At 33.9% G+C, this 19,991-nt stretch overlaps 2 long non-coding RNA genes across 2 annotated transcripts; one reads left to right on the forward strand and one right to left on the reverse strand.

Moving 5' to 3' along the window:
• The first annotated feature begins 6,930 nt into the window (after positions 1-6,930).
• On the forward strand, positions 6,931-7,341 carry LOC141402628 (uncharacterized). The gene is made up of 2 exons (XR_012412681.1): positions 6,931-7,048; positions 7,112-7,341. It is a non-coding gene; the product is annotated as an uncharacterized lncRNA (long non-coding RNA).
• A 663-nt stretch (positions 7,342-8,004) lies between these two features.
• LOC141403927 (uncharacterized) lies at positions 8,005-9,067 on the reverse strand. Its single transcript, XR_012412923.1, has 3 exons — positions 8,855-9,067; positions 8,494-8,799; positions 8,005-8,433 (listed from the first exon to the last, which is right to left on the reverse strand). It is a non-coding gene; the product is annotated as an uncharacterized lncRNA (long non-coding RNA).
• Positions 9,068-19,991: the final 10,924 nt, after the last annotated feature.

Below are 19,991 nucleotides of genomic sequence, written 5' to 3' on the forward strand. Positions count from 1 at the left end.
CATATGTATATCCAAAATATTTGTATAAAGTAATAAGGCACGTGTTGGTGTCACATTGATGTTTTTTTGGCCAAACGAACAGTGGAAAAAATACAGATATAGCGCGCCAAAACTTAAAAAAATCACATACGCCTATGTAAAAATTATTGGTGCAGTATTGATCTAAGGTGTCCACAGAATCTAACGACAGTTAAAATAATTTGTTTTACATCAGCCAAAGCAAAATAACGTTTAATTTTTTGTTCACAATTTATGGACTGGTTTTTATAATATACTAGCGGACCCGGCGAACTTCGTCTCGCTATTAAGGAATAAAATTTTATACAAAAACTCAATTTTCGATTTTTCCAATTTTCCGACTTTTCCAGAGAGATTTTCCAAAATTTTCTTCCGTAAAGACCTTCTCCTCGAAAATACGAATAACTGACAAAAAATTTTACAGAAATCGGCCTAGCCGTTCTCATTTTATGAATTACTATACATTTTTTACACCATTTTTATATATATAGATTTTAGTAGTAAATTTGCGATCGTCGTATGCAGTCTTCCTACAAAGTAATTTTAAAGCTTTTCGTGAAGACAGGTGAGCAAAAAATATTTTATATAATATGTTATTTATTGTAACTCGGATTTTACACATATGTAAATCACGTGACATCCGCTTTCAAATTCTGTACTTTGTTAAAGCTTCTTAGTAGGGAGTGTCGCGGGATGGCGCGTAGATTTTTTATTTTATTTTTAGTACATATAGTTCTTACCAAATTTGTAAAGTTTTAGCTGCAACAAAGTGCAACAAAATATTTTATAATTGTTTTTATTATTATTTGGGTGCCACCGTGGTGCAATGGTATGCACACCCGCCTTGCACGTAGAAGGTCGTGGGTTCGATTCCCCGACCAAGCAACATCACAATTTTCAACGGTGGCAAAATACCCCTCAGTAATGTTGGCGACATTTCCTGAGTATTTCAGCCTTGAAAAACTTCTCTATAAAGTGGTGTCGAAGGCACGCCGTTCGGACTCGGCGATAAACAGTAGGTCCCATATCATTGAGCTAATATGAATCGGGGTGCACTCATTGATATGAGAGAAGTCTCCCCTGTCCCGTCTGGGATGTTTGTGGAACAATTATTATTTTATTATTATTTTCTATCTAATATTAGCAAAATTCGAGCGGAACATTTCTATGGGGGTCATATCAAAACATGAACCTGTGCAGACAATTCTCCGTCGGAATATTTTATACTCCCAACGTAGACTAAATGCCAAGTTTCAACTAATTCGGTTGGATAACGTGGCTACAACCTTCAAAATAATCAATCAATAATCGGCGGAACCGTTCTATGGGGGCTATATAAAAACGTGGACCTGTACCGAAAATTCTTATAGGAATGCATGTATAACCCCAACGGACACTAGATACCAAATCTAAGCCATTTCGGTGGGATAAATTATGGACAAACGTAAACGTATTCTACCAGCAGAAAGTTTGAGTTTTTGGAGGCATTATTCTCATATTCTTACCATGGCAGAACTACCAGGTAGTGGTATCACACCAGCTGATCAAATATGAAAAGTAAAATCACTTTATAAAAAAATTATTTTTGTTGTAAGTTCCCCAACAACATAAAGAAAGTTTTGACATAACATATTCAAATTTTTACGATGCCACTACCTGTGTAATTGTGCCTTGATTCTTACCATTTTTTTTGTTACCTATTACAAACGGATTTTATGTTTTATGCAATTTCATTTTAATTAATTCAAACATATCAACATTAAAACTTCAACAGAATAAACATATTAAAATTTTAAAATATACTACCTGGAGACTCAATCTTTAGTGATCCGACTGTGGCTGTTTTGTTTGTTCATGTGGATTGGACAACAAACATAACCTTTCTATGAATTGACTTTTGCCGCAAATAAACATCCTTATGACACCAACATATTAACGTTATTCTTTTCCATTCATAGAAATGGTTTTATGATACATGCATTATCACCCCTTTTTACTTGTAAAAACTGTCTAATTTTTAACTAGGGAACAAATAATATTTAAAAAGCAGTGTTTTAATATGTACATTGACTACAAGGACCCTAATGAGCCCATAATAAAATTTTCTCAAAGCGAGTAAATAGAAATACATACATTAATAATATGGGTTTTAAACCTAATACTATAATAGAGGGTAAATTTATTAAAATATGTATTGGTTGGAAATTTTAGCTAATTTCATATTTTATACTAATTTTCTCAACATTCGTATACCGACCGAATTTACCACATTCGTGCATTTAATTTATATAATCTTGAATTTTAGTTACTATTCTTGCCCTTATTTTCAAAAACATCAAACATATAATTTTTCATCACAATTTACAAAAAACACACGTGCGGTACATTACCGGTACGTTATGTTTTAGTGAACCGACCAGTGGTACACTACGATAATCGTACTGTACCGCAGTCGGTTCACTAAAAAATCGTAGCGTACCGCAGTCGGTACACTAAAAATCGTTGTGTACCGCAGTCGGTACAGTAAGATTTTCGTTGTGCTCCGGTACAGTATCACTAAAATATTTTTTAGTGTTTGTGTACCGGTACGGTACATTATCGTAGCGTACCTATCCACCTTGCTACGGTACAGAACGGTACGGTACGATTCCATAGTGTTTATTTTCGAACACTGGTTATTGATGCGTTTGTTGTGAAAAAAATTAAGATACAACAAGTAAAAAAGTATCAGTCGGCTTTGCCGACAGAGATATTACCCTCAGCTTGTGTATATTGAAACAAATTTTTCTCAAAAAACGTATGTATTTAGGGGGTTTTAAAAATTGTGGGCCGACAAAAATGTTGATTAGGATTAAAGATCAAAAGTTTTGCGGAGGAGATACTAAAAATAATGGATCTCCAGCCACTGCATATGGCGCCATAGGGGTTTTTACACCGTTCGGGCTGTTTGATCAAGAAGTATGGACTTGCCCCGGAAAAACTTTTACCATCGTAATTGAGGCAGCGAATGCAAGTTGCTTCAACAAAAATCTAAGTTAGTCCATATCAGGTCTTAAAGTGAACCTATCCGAAATTTTGTGTGGGAGGTACCGGATGGAGTGGACAAATATAGTCCATATTTGAACTTGATCTATATCTGGTAGATATATTAGGATGTGTAAAGTATGGACCAATTCGGCCACTCCCTTCAAAAGTTACCGTGCGAACAATGTGGGAGGTACCCGAAGGAGTGAACCGATTGAGTCCATATTGAAACCTTATCTAAGTCTGGTACAAGTTTCACGATGTGCAAAGTATGGACCAAATCGGTTACTCCCTTTAAAAGTTATCGTGCGCACAAATTTTCCGAACATTTTCTAACTTTTGTGGGGGAGGTACTTGAAGGAGTGGACCGATGTGGCTTATCTTCGAACTTAAACTATGTTTGGACAAAATATTAATAAGGCCACATTTTGAATCGAATCGGCAGATCCGTTCGAGGTACCCGAAAGAGTGAACCGATTGAGTCCATATTGAAACCTTATCTAAGTCTGGTACAAGTTTCACGATGTGCAAAGTATGGACCAAATCGGTTACTCCCTTTAAAAGTTATCGTGCGCACAAATTTTCCGAACATTTTCTAACTTTTGTGGGGGAGGTACCGGAAGGAGTGGACCGATATAGCCCATCTTCGAACTTAAACTAAGTTTGGGAAAAATATTACGAAAGCCAAAATATGAACCGAATCGGTTCATCCGTTCGAGAGTTATCGTGCGCTCCAGCCAGCCAGACAGACGGACGGACATTGTTCAATCGACTCAAAATTGTCTGAAACACATTTCGTCCAAACATACTTGGGGTCTAAAACCATTATTTCGATGAGGCACATTTTGCCCGTATGAAAGTGTATATACCCTCGTTAGCATGGCACAATTACCCAGGTAGTGGCATCGTAAAATTTTGAATATGTTATGTCAAAACTTTCTTTATGTTGTTGGGGAAATTACAACAAAAATAATTTTTTTATAAAGGGATTTGACTTTTCATATTCGATCAGCTGGTGTGATACCACTACCTGGTAGTTCTGCCATGCTCGTTAGCATAAATGCTGAGGGTATAAAAAAGAACGTGTTACGAGCTAAATCATAGAAAAGATGATTAATTTAAGAAGAATATTTATAATATATAAGTATGTATGTGGTAGTATTGATACATATCTTGACGCAATTCATTATCGCGCCATTTCATTAAACTTCTATATATTTTATTCCAGAAACTTTTGAATGATCTGAAGGACCCGCGAGAAAAACATTCCGAGGACCAAATAAACATAAGTCGCTGTATCAAGTAGTCATACACTAGTTCCAGCATCAAGGATCAAGATCTATATGTATACAAGACTATATTGTCCTTTGTAAAATATTTGCACTCCATTTAATAAAATAAACAACTTAAAGTTACTTGTATTTTTGGCTATCATTTCTAAGTACCGAATTGACTGGTTAAGGGCTGTTTACACCATCTATGAATGTCATATGAGCTGTAATTTCTTTCACCCATTCGACATTCTCTATGTTTGTCAAAATTGACGTCATACGTACAACATTCAATTTGTGCGTTCATACCTACAAGTGTTATTTTCGTATGACATAACCTATAAATATAAAAACAGCTGTTTTTGTCATTATTTACATTTATTGTTGAGTTGCAAATTTGCGCAAATTTTAATTTTGGTTGAAGGAAAATGAATATCTAGCATGTTTGTTGTGGTATAATAGGCTTTTGGGGTTATAGAGGCATTTATGTTTTTGGCACAAAGCAATTGGCCTGTTCCCGTACTTTATAAAGTGGTAAAAGTCGTAAAAGTTGTAAAAGTCGTAAACGATTTTCATATAAATTTTGTGTACGGGAACGCAAAATGTGTAAAAGTGGTAAAAATTGTAAAAACTTTTTAGTTCTGGAACAGAGCTAATAATTTCCAAGACTGCTTCTTTCGACCAATCGATCTGAAAATAACATACAAACACCATTTATATACTTTTCAAAATATTTAAATATACATAACTCTCCATTTTCTTTTTTAAAAGATTTTGTTTTTCAATTTTTTTGAGAATGCCAGAAAACAGCTGATTAATTGGTGTTTACATACGAGAATGCCGTATCAAATAGAGCGCCCCCCAAATGAAAAATTTACATATGAGTTGCCAAATCATTTTGATAGATGAAAATTTTCATAGCGGTCACACTATAGCTGTGTTCCAGAACTAAAAAGTTTTTACAATTTTTACGACTTTTACACATTTTACTCGAAAAAGCGTTCCCGTACACAAAAAAGTTGTAAAATGTTCACTTCTCTTCAAATAAAAATGGCGCTGAATGACGCTCTCTTTAAAAACTTTTTACACGACAAATTTGGGCGAGTAAAAAAATAGTAACATGGTTGCCGGCGTCTGATTGGCTGATACGCCGACTTTGACATTTGTTCCAGTTTTTTTGACGTATTTTCGATTTTTCCGTTCCCGAACTATTTCAAAAAACGTGTGTGTGAGAACAAATTGTTTGCCGTTCTCTCTTTTACGAGTTTTACCATTAAAAAGTACGGGAACGAAGCTTATGTGTACAACATTCGCAGGTAGAAAATTTGACATCTCATACGACATTGATAGATGGTGTAAACAGCCCTTTACTGGTAATGCAGTGAAGGGACAATTGGGTTTCCCAAGACTATCGATTTGACTGGTTACTGGTAATGCAATGAAGAGACGATTACCTCTCACACGACTATCGAATTGGGTGGTTACTGGTAATGCAGGTGGGGGACTATAGACCCCTTCCTATGACATCCCCATGGTACAATGAAGGAGAGGTAGGCCAGGTATGAAAATCACTGAGAAATGCCACCCTGCAGCCATGGCTTAAAACGTCAAATGGCATGGTACAATAATAATGGTAGATTTACCTGCATAGCTATCCCGTATTAAAAAAAAAACATATGGAACTTAGAGCTTCACTTTTTAAATGTTAAAAGTGCCATATAGTGTAAAAACATTTCTTTATCTAGGCTCCAGAATATTCTTGTTGGTAAAGTGTTCCAAAAATAGCAAAAGTTCTTCCCAAACTTATGACAGTGAAAAAATGTCATTCACTTATTTTCTACTTGACAAGTTTGGCTAATCTGACATCGTGATTGCTGGCATCCGATTTGCAGATAAATGTCAGCAGAATTTTTACAAAAATTTTAATTTTTACATTCCCGTACTTTTGGAACAAATTTAAATTAATATCAATATTTGATAAAAATTTCATTCGTAAGTTTTGCTAAAAAAATCTACAATTTAGTTTGCCACGCGAATACACATTTTTTGTCCTTGTTTTCAATTTTAAGATATAGTGTTACAGCAGAAGTTTTTTGTTGGAACAATTCAGCGATACATCTACCTTTATGATTGCATAATGACAAAAACAGTACAAAATTGCTCTGTTCCAGAACCTGCAAGAAGCTACTATTTTTTACTACGATAACATTTTTTCCTTTATGTTATCGGAAAAAATAGTAAAAATTAGTAGATTCTTGCAGTACTGGAACAGACCATATGTCAACCCTGCTTTTGACAGATTAGGCCATAAAAAGAAAAAAATTGTAATCAGCTGTGAGCTGTGGCCTACCTTTACTTTATTCTACCATGGACATCCCCATGTTAAATTCACCAGTCTATAGCATTGCGATTATATTGGGTGGTAACTAGTTGTGTTTACCCGTAGCCAGCAATATTGCTAGTTATTTCCTAGTTACCCGAACAACTGGGTATTTTAGAAGCCCATACCCAATATCATGGTACAATAATACAGGTAAAAGCAAGTCCCAGCTGATTAGATTGACACGTAATACTAGTGTCAAAAACAATATGACGTTTAATACATGTTGTTCTTTTCGTTAATTGTCAATTAATATTTATGTTTTTTACTTTCTGATAAACAAACATAAAACAGCAAATGGTGTAAGAGAACAAAAGGCCGTTTAAAATGGTGTGCCAGGAATTTGCGGATACAGGTCAGTGCAATATTTATTCATGGTAAAGTGGGTATATATGCATGTAAAAATATCTCATTGCAGACAAGGATCTGATTGAAAACATTATGAATGGAATCTCAATATATTGGATGCACTGTGAATTATACGGAATAAGATAAGTTCAGAGTATGGTTAGCCTTTTATTACGGAACCTCAGCCGTGTTATTTTGGCTAACTATGGCGAAGAAGATTTGTTCTAAATATCCCTAGCAGGGAGGTATCAAACAGCAGTTTTTGGTATTTGCATGTCAAATGGCATTATAAGAGATTTCGTTGGACCATATTTTGTATCGGAAGACAACATGGGATTTGCGAGACCTACCCGTTATTTACGTTTAAGTCCCAATAATGTTGAGGGATGATCTTTAATGTGGGACGAAGCAGTATCTAAAGCTTCCGTGTTTTATGGCACACGAATGCACAATCTCTTCTGTGACAATTGCCATTCGCATGTAGCGACTGCATTAAATTGTATGCGCTACAAAGATTCCAGTTGTAAAGTTCCATGGTAAAGTTGGCCGCATGGATATTCTTCTGTGGCAGATATGTTAGTGTTGTGGGCTTCATCAAAACGTGTTTGCCCTTTCTTATTGTTGTACGCTATTGGGAGTGTATTTTTAATATTTGTTATATTGAGAGAGCATACAAATGACAGACTTCCTAATGCATTTTTAGATCGGAGTTTGGCTGCTTCTTGTATTATAAACATAATTTTTTTATTTTGAATGTTTTAATAGATGTTTACGCGAATTTTCCTAATATTAAGTTTCAATATTAGTCAATGTATATTGTTTTAATGCAAATGTATATAATAGTTAATTTTAATAAAATGCATAAACATAAATTTGATTATTGATTAAATTGTAATCGATATTTGAGTCCATCTATAAATGATATTTTTAACGGTAAAAATGTATAATTAGCAATGCGTTTTAAACTTCTTTTGCGACTGCATCTTGTTAATAGAACTGCAACATTTATTCAGACTCAATTTATACTGTTTCATGGCTGCAATAGCAATTTTAGTCTGATGTTCACGTTAAATGCGTATAATAAAAAGGTGATACCTTACAACATTGTCAATAATGCACAAATTCTGGTTTGAAAACATATGTATTTAGCAATGTATACTTTAATAAAAATTGAAACGTGTACGTTGCTCTATCCAATTGAGTCGGAATATTTTCAAATATGACTTAAGGTCCCACATATGTATGCTTCGTCCGATCTCATATTTAGCTGCGATGTCGTCATAAAAGATTTCCGAAATGTTTAATTTAGACGGTGTACTCCATTTGTTTCTTTGCCAACCAAACTCATAGCGGAAATCTTTGTCTTTCAATTCATAATGGACCTGATAGATGCTATAGTTAGAAAAAGATTAATTTTAAGCATTTGTTATAATGCAAACAATTTCCACTCACATTCTGCCAGAATTCTGTACCAAATCGGTGATGGATATTTCAGTATAATTAAATTTCTCAAAATCTGTCTTAGCTTGTTGTTTTGCTACTGGCACATGCTAAGGAAGAGGTATCAGAACAGCAGTCTCGTCTCAGGTGTTGCTGTGGTTGGCATCACGAAAGCAATCCTATGTGGTTGTTGTTTTTATCTACACAAAACGTTGACACTCTCCTTTCGTTACCACTTTTTATCCTTACACCTGTAGGGATGAAAATAGTGAACCAAGTTTGCATCTAGGAACATCAGCCAACAATTTTTGGGATAATCTGAAATAAACTATGAATTATTTTATTCTGGATATTTAGATGCATTAATACTTACAATCAACATTTTTACGGAACATACCAAGCAGAAACGTTATTGATTTTAATTTAATTAGTTTTTATTCATTTTTTTAATTTACAATTATGAAACTTCAAAACATATGTATGTATTTATATTTCATATTTTGTTTACATTTTTGAAAAATTAGATTGACACTAGTATTACGTACAACAACAAATTTCTATGTGGTTGTTGTATCGATTGTTGTACAACAACACTTGCTTTTACCTGTAATAATTGTACCATGACCCAATATCCAAAAACCCAAATACTTATAGCCCGTTTAGACTATACCCTTATACGATGATTAAGGTCATTATATCGATTTAAGTGCTTAATCCACCCAAATCCACCCTGATTTACCATACAAAATTAAATCAACGCAAAACTTGGATTTGTTTTAAATCAAATGTTAAATCGAAATATTTTGATATACAACACTGCTTTTTGCTCCTAAAAATGCAACTATTGCAGTCTGTACCAAACTTGGCAACTATGTTCATGTGTCGTTTATTTACTAGGGTTATGACTTTTTGACCTTTTTTCTCAAAAATGATTCCCTATAGCGAGAGTGAATGAACTTTTGCCTATTAAAAATTTGCTCCACAATTTTTTTCCTGTTGCACGAATAAGTGACATTTTGCCTATTAACGACTAAAATAATTTTTATTCTATTTAAATTTTGAAAAAGCTCCCGGACAAAGCACTTTCAATTTATGTGATACATGGAATAAAGCTATATATGATATAAAATGAAATACAGTTGAACCTCGATTATCCGTGATTCGATTATCCGGGAACCTCCATTATCCGTGATAGAAAAGAAATGTTGGACTTTGTTCCATTTCCTCTATTTTTCGTTAGAAACTTCATTACCCGATATTAAAAGAACACTTTCCAATTAATTTGATTAAGCAAACAAATGGTAAACAAACAAAAACTGGAAATTATCCCGTATTATACAATTTGTGTATTTATGGTATCACAAAAACCATGGGACAAAGTTAATTCAGATGAATATGATGATGATATTAAGCATTTTTTAAAATTTTGGTGGATTGCCGTACCAAACTTAAAAAATTTGAAGATTTTCATATTATTGTACGATACTATGTCATTTTTACTTCAAAATATGTTCAAAAACTGCGTAAAAGCATTGCCTCCATTATCCGGGAAAATCGATTATCCGTAATGCCTCCGGTCCCGACCATCACGGATAATCGAGGTCCGACTGTATGTATATCTAATAATATAACGATAAAATTGGTGAGAAACAAAAGCTTATGTCATTTTGGATATGTCGTGTGGCTTTAACGATTGTTTTGCGTTATTTATGTGATTAAAGTGACTCCAAAATTTTTTTCAAATAGCTCATCTATAAAAATTTAAAAGCTTTTTTGCGTGAGGTTTTTTCTATCGAATCACCTTGTAATTAGGACTTTATCTAATATTATGCAAAAGCTCATCAAAATATGACACATGGATGTGAGGTTGTAAAAAAGTCACAACCCTATTATTTACATTTTTCAATTAACTGTAAACACAAACACACAAAAACAAACAGAAGCGGAAAAATAGAAAACATATTAAATAAAAATTAAATGGATGTAGCTTTAATTTAATATAAATTTTAAACAACATATTTAATAGCAATTTGTCAGATTATTTTTTGCAGTATTCCATTTTTAATTGTCAAGCAATTCTTGCAAATTCGCGTATGTATACGTAAACAAAGATCAGCTGACTGGCACATTATATCATTTTAGACTAGTCTAAACAACTAGGATTTGAAAGTTGGATTTAGAAATCGAGTCGATTTAAAATGGCTAGTCTAAACGGGCTATTAAAAAATGTTGGTCCTGTAGCAATTAAAAAATGTACGTAACATGGATCCATGGCAACCCTAACCCTGTTAATCCTGTTTTCTATGCGTCAAAAATATTCGGTTTTTGTAAAGGGCCAAATACATACGGTGCGTTTTGCGATGCGTTGCGCGTTAAAAACAACAACCACATGAAAAATGTGTAAGTGATGCCAAGTTTGTTCTTGAAGTTTTCATGTGGTTGTTGTATTGTATATAAAACTTTTTCTGCAATAATAATATACATTTTAATAATTGTGAACAGAATCTTTGTTCCTGTATGCAAAAATATTATATTTTATAGCAAATTATTAAAATGTAGGGCTAAACAGGAAAATGCTATTCCTGGTGCTCTAGGCTGCGTAGAAGACACTAAACTGCGTAATTATTTACTTTTATCAAGAAGGAAATTTAGTTAGCTTTTGTGTTTTAACTTTTTGGGTTTTCCTTTATAAAAGTTGGTACCTTGGTGCGTATGATTGTAGTTTGAATTTGTCTAGTTAACAATTATGCACAACAGAGAACTGCGTAAGTAGCTGATTTTGACACTCATAAGCCACATGCTAAAAAACAAGCGTATGTGTGGCTTGCTACTCTAAAAAATAAATGCAAGTGTTGCTTGCCATTCTCAAAATATGTACGAGTGTGGCTAGCCACTCAAAAAATAAGTTATTTATAAATGGATATTTTTTGACACTTGCGTATGCTTTGCCAAGTAGTTTTAAATACGCAATAACATTTTGTGTTTTACTTTTTTTGCTCAACGCACATCAAGTATTGTTTTCAACCCTTGTAATTCAACCGATTGTCTCGTGCTTCGAGAGAGTGAGAGCTAAGATCATTTTCTAATACTGATATTCAAACGTTAAAAGAACATGCAAAAGCACACATAACATTCCAAGCAAATAAAGAAAAGCATACACAAACGAAACAACAACAAATAAAATTAGAATTGTTTATTTTTTGTAATGTTGTGTGTGCGCTTCCACTTGATGAGTGACTTGGAAAACTACGATTACGAGTTTTGTAACAGTGCAAAATACGATGGACACTTGTTTTACTTATTACGCACAAGCAACGGTCTTGATGCGTGGTAAGTGTTTTTTGTGGTGGTGGAAAAAATACGGAGTGCAAGAAAACAATTGTATTAAAAAGTAAGCGACTCAAAAAACTTGTGTGCGCTCAAGTGGCTTTCGAAGGCAAGTGACTTGTTGATGATCTCTGATGCACAAGGTACCAATCTTTCATAAAGGAAAAACCAAAAAGTTAACACACTAAAGATGGCATTACTCACGCATTTTTCAACCGATTTCATTGGGTTTTCCCATTTTGTAAAACTAACTAAATTTCCTCCTTGATAAACGTGAATAATTACGCCGTTTGGTGTCTTCTACGCAGTCTAGAGCACGAGGAAAAGCATTTTCCTGTTTTTTAGTGCGTTTTTGTCACACTTAAATCACTATAACTTAACCATTTGTTTCCCGATTTTTAAATATTATGGCTTGTTCGAAAACAAGCCAGCTGTAATGCTAAGTTTACATTTACGAAATCCACTCGATTTCAACTGTCAATTCCATAGCTCAAATTTCAAATGAAATCTGGATTTCATTTGACGCTTAACCTATGTATTTGACAGTTGAAATCGAGTGGATTTCGTAAATGTAAACCAAGGCTGTTCAAAGTGCGCACCTGGCCTGTCGGTATATGTCAATTTGCTCACACACACAATTTAAAAAGAGAGCTTTTGTTTTTGTTTTGAATATTTTCAAAATTACCAATCAGTTTCTATTAAACATTCAATGAGGAAGGTTCTGTTTCCGATTTTGTCTATTAATTTATATGCGTACACTGAAAATATGAATGAAGATACTGAATACCAATTTTTATTTGCCGAAAATTATTACGGCAAATTAGAGTGTTTGGTTTGTCAGCGCACTTTGGCGCAACAAATTATATCATCAACAGTCATATTTGGTCAAAATAAAATAATTCTTCTACTTTAAATTTTGAAACATAAAATAAAAAAAAAAAACTTGTACAATATTTCTCACAGTCTACAGAGGCAAAATGAAAACATTGAAATTTGTGTATTTCAAAACCAACACAGTAACAAAATGTATTTGTATGTGTGTGAGCAGGCCTAATGTAAACCAAGCATAAATGTGGAAAAAAGAAAATTCAAGAAACCCCGTTTTTACTACATTTTCCGTTATAAAATCAAAAATCGAAGTGACCCAAAGAAACCAAAGGTATTTTCGTCTTTCGTGGACACCGACAATACCGAATTTATGCATCAGAACCCCTGCAAAAAATTTTTGTCCACTTTTGTATCACAGTGTTATTAAAATGTATATTAATATTGCAGAAAAAGTTCGATAATGACCTGTATTTTGCCAAAATATTTAAGTCTTATGCCCGACTATGAACATTTGCATGTACGTGAAAATTAGTTTATAGGCAAGAGGTGTGAAGGGGGTGAAACTCTGTACACAAGGTTCTGTAATCTGAAATTATTCTTTGTGTATATATTATATTATTATATATATTATTCTTTTGTTAAAATTCGTAACTCTCAAACCAATACAAAGCAACGAAAATAACAAAATTTTCATATGATTTCATATATGTGCGTAGACGTCAATGAAAATTTGGAAGAAAATGGCAAAACGTTTTCAATAAAAATTTTCATAGTCTGGCATAAAACCCGATTATTTTTGACGCATAGAAAACAGGGTTAACAACGTTTTCTTTGTTATTCTCGCTTATAGGGCTGCCATGGATCCATGTTACGTACATTTTTTAATTGCTACAGGACCATGGTGCAATTATTACAAGGTAGGACACAGCAAACATCTGATTACAATTTTTTTTTGTCCTTTTTTCTGTGGTCCTCCTATTGTGTCAAAACCGTTTTGACAAAGTTGACAAACGACAAAAAAATAAAATCAAATTGAATGCATACAAAAAAAAAATGTATTTAGATATTGAAAAAAAAACACAAATATCTTCAACATTGCCGACGGGCGCTTTTATTAACCAATTGGGCCAGATTAGTGGAATGTGCTGTGGATATGTGTTGTGATTGCAGCTTATCGATGTCCAACTTCCGTGTTGTGTCTGTTCGAACTTTATTTGCAACGTTTATTCGGATACGTAGCACGTTATACCCTGCACCACAATGTGGAAAGGGTCCCAGTTGTTCAAGAAAGGACAATTGCCTACTTTGACATAGTTATGTAACTAGTTACCCATTGATCCTACTTACTTTACACCCAAACATGGCACAAAAAACATCCTATAGCTTAGTCCCAATTTACATTGGGCGAGTTTACTTGCGGCAATTGTCATTTTGTAGGAGAGGGAGGTGAGGCATATGGTAACCCTTTGCCTCTCAGCACCCTCTCTCACCCACAAATTGACAATTGCCGCAAGTAAACTCGCCTAATGTAAATTGGGACTTACTTTTGTCACTGGAAATGGGCTCCCCTGCCTTACATGTCAATTCCCTAGTTACAGGTAATGTCATGTTCACACGAGCGTTTCGATTACGTTGTTCGCCTGTCGAACGACGTTCACGAATTAACCCGTTTCCACGATACCATTCGTAATTAACAGAAACATAAACAAAATTTCCTTCATTTTTGTTTCCTTGTTTTCACGATAATTTGAACCGAAAACACATAAAATAAACATTAAATGAATAGGAAAAGCAATAGACTTTCCTTCAAATGTATCTTCTATATTTAACTACACACATTTCATTCATTTTTTCCATAAATTCTGAATAATTTTGTATTTTCAATACATTTTTATATGTTTTTATTTTCAAAATTAAAGAGAGAGAGACGTGTCAAAACAATGTTTGTGTATACAAACTTTCAGTTATTTGTTTTCTTTTTGTTTCTAATTTTTTACGCGATTTTGAACTAATGGAGAAGAAATATGTGTGGAATTAAGAAGGAAACACAACCATCTTCCTTCTGCATCTATATAGAATGTTTAGTTCATTAATTTTCATTCATCTTTTTCCTTTTTCCTAAAAATTTTTGTGTTTTCAACAAATTTTTCAATTTGGAATTTAGACATGTCATAATTAATTTTTTCGATAAATTCTCTCATTTGTTAGGGATGGGACATACTTTTTCGTCGTTCAGAGAGTATTTCTAATCGAACAACGTAGAAAAATCGTCGTTCGTTCATAGAATTTTGTGTGGGGAAATAAGTAATTTATTCGTAGTTATGGGTCGAACAACGAATATAGAACGAACAACGTACCGTGGAAACGGGCTATAATGCGGCATGTAATACATATATTGACTATTTTATTGACTACTGATGGATAGCGTAATATACAATGTTTCTCTCTTGAAATCTCTTTTTGAAAACAACATAGAAAAAATGTTTTGTCACTTTGTTTAGAATTTTTATTGCAAAAATTGAAGATGCAAAGAACGTGTTACGAGCTAAATTATAAGCTTTGTTCCTTTACTTTTTTAATGGTAAGGGTGGTAAAAGAGAAAAGTGTCAAAATTGCTCAAAATTTCTCTCTCATGAACATTTTTACCAGAAAAGTAAAGGAACGGAAAAATTGTAGATCTGGCAGCAATGTCAAAAATAAACATAAAAAAATCAATTTTCGTCTTTTATTTCTCAGTTTTTAATTTAGTTTTGTCAGCGTTCGACTTTTTCTTCTGTTTTTCGTCCATTTTCTTTTTCATTGTGAAATAATCGTCAAACAAAAGTCGAAAAATCAGTCCTGCCATTTTTTACCTGCAGAAATTTTGCTGGTAGCCTGTGGTAGAAGAGAAAGCCATTTCCGCTCTCTCTCCACTCTCACTCTCTTAAAAATTGCTTCCAGTTTTGCCACTTTTCGGGGTTAAGGAACGCTTTGCAGGTTAAAAATGGTAACCTCAGGTACTAAAGGAACACAGCTATAGAAAGGATCAATAATTTAAGAAGAATGTTTATAATATATCTGTGGTAAGTATTGATACATTTTTTGACACAATTCATTATCGCGTCGTTTCATTAAACTCTTATTAATATTATATCAGGGTCTTTAGAATGATCTGAGGGACACACCGACGAAATAAACATAAGTCGCCAAGGACCAACTAAACATAAGTCGCTGTATCAAATAGTCACACAGAAGTTCCAGTGTCAAGGATCAAGATGGACCTGTCATATCCATAAGTATACAAGATTATATTGTCCTTTGTAAAATTTCTGCACCCCATGCAATAAAATAAAGTGTGACTAATGCATACTATATGCATTTACCCATTTATCTGACTCCAACTTACTAGTCATTTTGGCTATCATTTCTGACTACCGAATTGACTGGTAACTGGTAATGCAGTAAAGGGACAATTGTGTTTCCCAAAACCATCGAATTGACTGGTTACTGGTAATGCAAAGAAGAGACAATTGCCTTTCACACGACTATCAAATTGGGTGGTTACTAGTAATGCAGTGAGGGGACAATAGACCCTATCCTATGACATCCCCATGTTAAATTCACCAGTCTATACCATTGCGAGTAGATTGGGTGATAACTAGTTGTGTTTACCAGTAACCAGAAAATTTGCTAGTTATTCCCTAGTTACCCGAACATTATTATAAGTTTGTTTTCCCGAAAATTCATGTAACAACGCGAAATATGTATATACCAAAATTAATTTCTTGACGAGATAAAGCGATTTTGAGATGTGTGTCCTTCTGTCCGCCCATTAAAAATTGTAATAAAACTAAAGGTCGCAATTATGGAACAATCGTCACGAAATTGTGTATGGAGGTCAGACCAGAATAGACGGGCACCTATTGGTATTGGTGATGATCGTAAACTATTTAGGGGATGAAATGGACCAAAACCGAAATTTTTCACCGATTTTGAAACGGCTCTGCAGTTCGCAATAATAATAATACACGGTGAAATTAGCCATAGTTTTTGTGTGAAAAATATTCAAACTTACTGTCTGTTTATGTATGTCGACCGAAAGGTTTCTTGCGCTTCCGGAGTGCAAAAAAAATCATTTTCTGTTCATGTAAGCCATTCGAAATAACACATAAACGTACACTTTTCCATGTAAATTTGGTCTATTTATTTCGAAAGGACTGTCTTTTGTAGAAAGAGAATGTCAGAATCACTCACTTGCTTTGTAGCTGTCGAGTATTCTTTAAACAAAATAATATTTTTTAGACACGTTTTAAAGGCGGTTTCGTTTATTATTTTGATGAAATCAATTAAATAAAATAATTCAAAATACTGACACATTTTATGTTCTCAAACAAAACAAATGAAACATATTCCAATGTTTGTGTGTATATGTGGATAATGTTTTTTTTTCTCATTTGGCTCTCATTTATGGAACATAGTTTTACAAATGTACATTCAAATTAGTAGTATTTCGGATAGGATACGTAACGGCAGTCGCAGCCTTTAGGCTAATGAGGGTTTATACTCTTTGATATGAACAAATATGTGCCTAATAGAAATAATGGTTTTAGAAATTTGTTTCAGACAATTTGGATTCGATTTAGCCCTGTCCGTCTGCCTGGCTGGCTTGTGCGCACGATAACTCTCGAACGGTTCAACCGATTCTTGAACTTTTTGAACTTCGTAATATTTGCCCAAACATAGTTTAAGGTCGAAGATGGGCAATATCGGTCCACTCCTTCAGGTACCTCCCCCAAAAAAGTTCAAAATCTTTCTGTAAAATGGTGTGAACGATAACTCTAGAAGGGAGCAATTGATTTGGCCTCACATTAGCACATTATATCATTCCTTCTAGATATAGATCGGGTTCGAATATAAGTACTGAGTACCTTCCTCAAAAAATACTGGGAAAGTGATAGTTTTGAACTTTTTTCAGCAGAATTTGAATTTGAATTATTAAAAATTTTGGTAGTAAAAATATTATAAATTTTGGTATGGTTGGTATAACACCACATTACAGTACCAAGAGATTCCATGAATACAAATTAAATAACACATAACCTGTAGCAATAGTATAAAACAAATTCCATGGAAAACTAATGGCCAGGCAAGTGGTGTAGGGTATCACATGGTCGGGCCCGTCCGACTATAGCCCTCTCTTAATTGTTTTTCAATAGTATTGTTGTTCAACTAAAAAAACGTTCCTCTCAATAACTATAACATGTTATCGGCAAATTTTATCAGTGGTTTTACATAATACATGTTTTGATTTGTGTCGCCGCGTCAACGGGTTACCCAACAGAAGTTCGGTTGCAATATGGAATAGACCCATTATGTTTAAGAATGGGAATGAAATGTTTTAGCCTTCGGTTAATCACAAATGCACTGAAATACTCATGATAGCCAGAATATCGCTGAATTTTGATGTTCAAAAATTTGAACCAAATCGATTACTCCCTTATGACTTTTTTACAACCGCGTATCCCTGTATGATATTTTGATGAGTTTTTCCTAAGATTGCATAAAATCTTACTTATAAAGTGATTCGATTCGCACAAAAAGCTTTTAAAGTTTCTATTTTTCAGAATTTTGAAAATGTTTTGAAGTCCCTGTAAGCAGATATTTGACTGAAAACGTGGAATAGGGGCACACCCATAGCCGAAATGACATAACCGTTTGTTTCTCTCACTAATTTTATTATCGTATTATAACATATCTATAATTTAATATTATATATAACTTTATTTCATATTTCATACAATTTAAAAGAGGTTTGTGCGGGACCTTTTTAAAATTTAATTGGAATAAAAGTTATTTTAGTCATTAATAGGCAAAGAACCATTCATTCGTGCAACAGGAAATATTTTTTTTTTCATTTCATAGAATTTTTTCAATTTTTTTTTTTCAAAGTGGTTTGTGCGCAACCTTTTTATACCCTACACCACTATGTGGAAAGGGTATTATAAGTTTGTTTTGGTAAAAATTCATGTAACACCGTGAAATACTCGTCGGAGACCCCCAATGTGGCATACCAATCTTCATATCTCGGCGAGATAAAGCGATTTTGAGATGTGTGTCCGTTCGTCCGTGTGTCCGTCTGTCCATTATAAATTGTAATCAAACTCCAGGCCGCAATTATGGACCGATCGTCACGAAATTTGGTATGGAGGTCGGTTTCACATCAGAATAGATCGCTATTTTAATTGGTGATGATCGTGAAATATTTAGCGGGTGAAATGGACCAAAAACATAATTTTTATCCGATTTTGTAGCTGCTCTGTAGGTCGCAATAATAGTCCGATCGCCTTGAAATTTTAAATAAGGTAAGAGTATATGACAAAGAAATGCATGCAATTTGAGATGGCGATCAGATAATATTTAGAGGGTTAAATGGACCACAACTTTTGTGTGAAAATTGTGAAAATTTTTAATATACAGCTTATATCTTTTTTCCTATCAGAGACATTCCGGGCAAGTAAGCTACACTTGGAAGATGATGTCTTGACCTTTACATTGATGCCAATTATGTTGATTTACGTGCTCAGATTACAGAGTTACAGCCTAATATATCCAGTTATTTGTTTGTAGTGTTATCATAAACACGCTAGAATTCGCAATTATAGCTCAATAATCACGAAATTTTGCACGAGGTAAACGTTTAGGTAGAAGAAGAGCTTACAATTTTGGATGATGATCTGATATTATATAGCGGGTGAAATGGACCATTACTTTTGTATGAAAAATACAAAAAAAATATTTTTGGTCTATATTTTATTTCCTGGAGGGCATATGCCGGCAAATGCCCGTAATTTCTACGCGTAGTTATCTATGAGTTCATAGATATCCCCCGTGTAAGCAAACTTTCATCATTTCAATCCATTGGTAACGTTACCGGGTCGAAAACGGCCGTGTTACTTACACCAAGGATTTTGCCTGGTTGATCGTTGCCAATGTGTTAAAAATTGTAAAACACTTATATGTGGCAATGTTTTTACGAAATCATGAATGAAAATCAACAATGTTACCACATGTTTTCAAAATTTACACGCTTCGGTAAATTACACGTAGATATTACCAAACGCGTAGGTAAAGATAACTAATAGGTAGCTACCTACCCGGTTACCTGGGGCTAGAAATTACGGGCAAAAGTAGACTACATATGGAAATAGAACTACTGATCTTCCCCCTGATGCAAATTGCAATCACGTGTCTGCTAGATAACGGGCCTACTGCTTAATATACACTGCCGCTCACTTGAATAGAACCCCCCTGCAAAATTTTGTTCAACCTCCATTTTTTTTTCGAATTATACAAGATATGAAGTTTTTAACTTTTAT

The sequence above is a fragment of the Musca autumnalis genome, unplaced genomic scaffold (genome assembly GCF_047663935.1).
Source record: "Musca autumnalis isolate F117 unplaced genomic scaffold, ASM4766393v1 scaffold_4, whole genome shotgun sequence".
Taxonomy (NCBI): Eukaryota; Metazoa; Arthropoda; class Insecta; order Diptera; family Muscidae; genus Musca; species Musca autumnalis.